This window comes from Hippopotamus amphibius, chromosome 2 (genome assembly GCF_030028045.1).
Source record: "Hippopotamus amphibius kiboko isolate mHipAmp2 chromosome 2, mHipAmp2.hap2, whole genome shotgun sequence".
Lineage (NCBI taxonomy): Eukaryota > Metazoa > Chordata > Mammalia > Artiodactyla > Hippopotamidae > Hippopotamus > Hippopotamus amphibius.
The window spans coordinates 127,447,215-127,451,307 of NC_080187.1; positions in this window are offsets into that span (position 1 = coordinate 127,447,215).

Genomic DNA, 4,093 nt, shown 5'->3' on the forward strand with positions numbered 1-4,093 from the left:
GGATAAATTGGGAGTTTGGGATTAACATATACACACTGCTGTACTTAAAATAGATAACAAACAAAGACCTACTGTATAGCAGAGGGAACTGCTCAATATTCTGTAACAATCGAAATGGGAAAAGAATTTGAAAAAGGATAGATACGTGTGTGTGCGTGTGTGTGTGTGTGTGTGTGTGTGTGTAATAAAGATGTTTATAAGAAAAAAAATTTTTTTAATAAAACCAAGTTTAAAAAAAAAAAAAGCACAACAACCAAAAATACCTGTTAGGAAGCTGCCTTCAGGAAAACATCAGAATCTGCTTAAACAATCAAGCTGAGGGTCTATCACTTGGGTCCACTAAGGAGACAATCATAGGTACTCGCCCCCAAGTCTGTAACACCCAAGAAAATAGACCCCACAGACAGTGTAATGGTTGCAGGGTCAAAGCTGCTTATGGTGTAAGCATTGGGGAAGGAGTGAGATAAGGCTGCTCTGACCCTGAACCCTGATGGGAATGGGAGCTAAACACCTGGGTCTCACAAACCTCTATGAGAATATTATGGAGATCTGGTACCACATGCCAGAACAATGTACATTTGTGAGCACATGTGTGCACACACATGCACTGTTGTGACAGCATTAGGCCTAGCCATGAACCCCCCTCACACTTAGGACCAGGAGCAGCTTCCCAGCTGAGGCAGTGAAGGGCAGAAGAGTGGCAATGGGAGAAGCAGCCCTCCACGCAGGAAGATGCTGAACAGCAAGGCTGTGGAAAGCCACAGCGATGTGAGGTACCACAGCCCAGGACTCTCAAGTAGCACTGACAACACACTGTAGAGTGGAATGGGCAATGGGATTGATGCTGCTTAAGGATTTGGGCCCCAGATCAGGAAGCCCAGCTCTGAGCTGTCCTGAACCCTGACCCTCCTATTGGCCCAAATGAAAATGGTAACACAATGTTCCAAAATCTATGGGACACAGCAAAAGCAGTTCTAAGAGGGAAGTTTATAGTAATCTTACCTCGGGAAACAAGAAAAATCTCAAATAAGAATCTATATGTACACCTAAAGGAACCAGAAAAAGAAGAGCAAATCAAGCCCAAAGTTAGTAGAAGGAAAGAAATCATAATGATGAGAGCAGAGATAAATGAATTAGAGACCCCTCCCCCCGAAAAGAAAATGTCAATGAAAATAAAAGACTTTTCTTTGAAAAGATGAACAAAGTTGATAAACCTCTAGCCAGACTCATCAAGAAAAAAAAAGGGAGAGGGCCCAAATCAATAAAATCAGAAATGAAAAAGGAAAAGTTACAACCAACACCACAGAAATACAAAGAATCATAAGAGACTACTATGAACAACTATATGGCAATAAAATGGACAATCTAGAAGAAATGGACAAATTCTTAGAAATGTATAATCTCCCAAGACTGAACCAGGAAGAAATAGAAAATATCAGTGGACCTATTACCAGTAATGGAATTGAATCAGTAATTTTAAAACTCCCAACAAACAAAGTTCCAGGATCAGATGGCTTCATAGGTGAATTATAACAAACATTTAGAAAAGAGTTAACACCAGCCAAGCCTCCCCCTCCTTCAGCATGAGGCCTGAAGATCCTCAGATTAGAGCTCAGTAGCTGGTCAGTCTCTTAAGCCAGTCCACTTACCCAACTCATCTTTCCTTCTTTCCCAATTTCTTAGCATGAAATAAAAAGAATGTGCATGTATGGGGAAAAAAAAAGAAAAAAAGATAAGAATTAACACCTATCCTTCTGAAACTAGTCCAAAAAACTTCAAAGGAACACATCCAAATTAATTCTATGAGGCCACCATCACCCTGATACCAAAACCAGACAAAGATACCACCAAGGAAGAAGAAGAAGAAGAAGAAGGAGAAGAAGGAGGAGAATGAGAAGGGAAAGAAGAAGAAGAAGAAGAAGAAGAAGAAGAAGAAGAAGAAGAAGAAGAAGAAGAAGAAGAAGAAGAAGAAGAAGAAGAAGAAGAAGAAGAGGAGGAGGAGGAGGAGGAGGAGGAGGAGGAGGAAGAGGAAGAGGAAGAGGAAGAGGAAGAGGAAGAGGAAGAGGAGGAGGAGGAGGAGGAGGAGGAGGAGGAGGAGGAGGAAGAGGGGGAGGGGAGGGGGAGAAGAAAATAACAGGCCAATATCACTGATGAACATACATGCAAAATCCTCAACAAAATGTTAGCAAACTGACTCCAACAATACATTAAAAGGATTATATACCATGATCAAGTGGGATTTATCCCAGGGATGGAAGGATTTTTCAATATCTGCTAATCAATCAATATGATACACCACATTAACAAACTGAAGATCATATGATTATCTCAATAGATGTAGAAAAAGCTTTTGATAAAATTCAACACTCTTTTACAATAAAAACTCTCAACACAGTGGGCATAGAGGGAACATACCTCAACCTAATAAAGCCCATATATGACAAACCCACAGCTAACATCATACTCAATGATGAAAAGTTAAAAGCTTTTGCTCTAAGATCAAGAACAAGACAAGGATATTTATTATTGCTATTTTTACTCAACACAGTAGTGTAAGTCCTAGCCACAGCAATCAGACAAGAAAAAGATAAAAGCCATCCAAATTGGAAAGGAAAAAGTAAAACTGTCATTATTTGTAGATGACATGATTTTATATATATAAACCCTAAAGACTCCATCAAAAAACTGTTAGAACTAATATATTCAGTAATACTGGGGGATACAAAATCAATACACATGAATTGGTTACATTGCTATACACTAATAATGTCCTGTCAGAAAGAGAAATTAAGAAAAAAGAAAACAATTGCATCAAAAAGAATTAAATACCTAGGAATAAATTTAACCAAGGAAATGAAAGACCTGTACATTGAAAACTATAAGAAACTGATGAAAGAAACTGAAGATGACACAAATGAAGGGAAAGATATATCATGCTCATGGATTGGAGGAATTATTGTTAAAGTGTCCATACTACCCAAAGCCACCTACAGATTCAATGCAATCCCTGTCAAAATAACAATGACATTTTTCTGAAGACTGGAACAAATAATCCTCAGATTTGTATGGAATCACAAAAGACCCCAAATAGCCAAAACAATCTTAAGGAAAAAGAACAAAACTGGATGTATCGTATGCCCTGATTTCAAACTATACTACAAAGCTATAGTAATCAAAACTGTATGATATTGGCACCAAAACAGACAATGGAATAAAATAGAGAGCTCAGAAAAAAATCCATGCCTATATGGTCAATTAATTTATGGCAAAGGAGCCAAGAATATGAAGTGGTAAAAAGAGAAGTCACTTCAATAAATAGTGTTGGGAAAACTGAACAGATACATGCAAAGGAATGAAAGTGGGTCACTTTCTTACACCATATACAAAAATAAACTCAAATTGGATTAAAGGCCTAAATGTAGGATCTGAAACCATAAAACTCTTAGAAGAAAATATAGACATTACACTCTTTGACATTGGCTTTAGTAATATTTTTTTGGATCTATCTCCTCATGCAAGGGCAACAAAAGCAAAAATAAACAAATGGGACTACGTCAATCTAAAAGTACAGCAAAGGAAACAATCAACAAAATGAAAAGGCAACTTACCAAATGGGAGAAAATATCAAAAAAAAGACAACCTGATTTAAAAATACTCAGAGGACCTGAATTGATATGTTTCCAAGAAAGACATACAGATGGCCAACAGACACATAAAATAATGCTGAGAATCACTAATCACCAGGGAAATACAAATCAAAACCACAATGAGATATCACTGCCCACCTGTCAGAATGATATTATCATAAAGACAATGAATAACAAGTGTTGGTGAGGATGTGGAGCAAAGGGAACTCTAACACACTCTTCGTGGGAATGTAAATTGGTGCAGCCACTTTGGAAAACGGTATGGAGTTTCCTCCAAAATATCAAAAATAAAATTATTATATGATCTAGCAATTCCACTTCTGAGTATTTATTCAAAGAAAAAAAACACTGATTAGAAAAGATATGCACCTCTGTGTTCATTGCAGCATTATTTACAATAGCCAAGATATGGAAGCAACCTAAGGGTTCATTGATAGATGAATGGA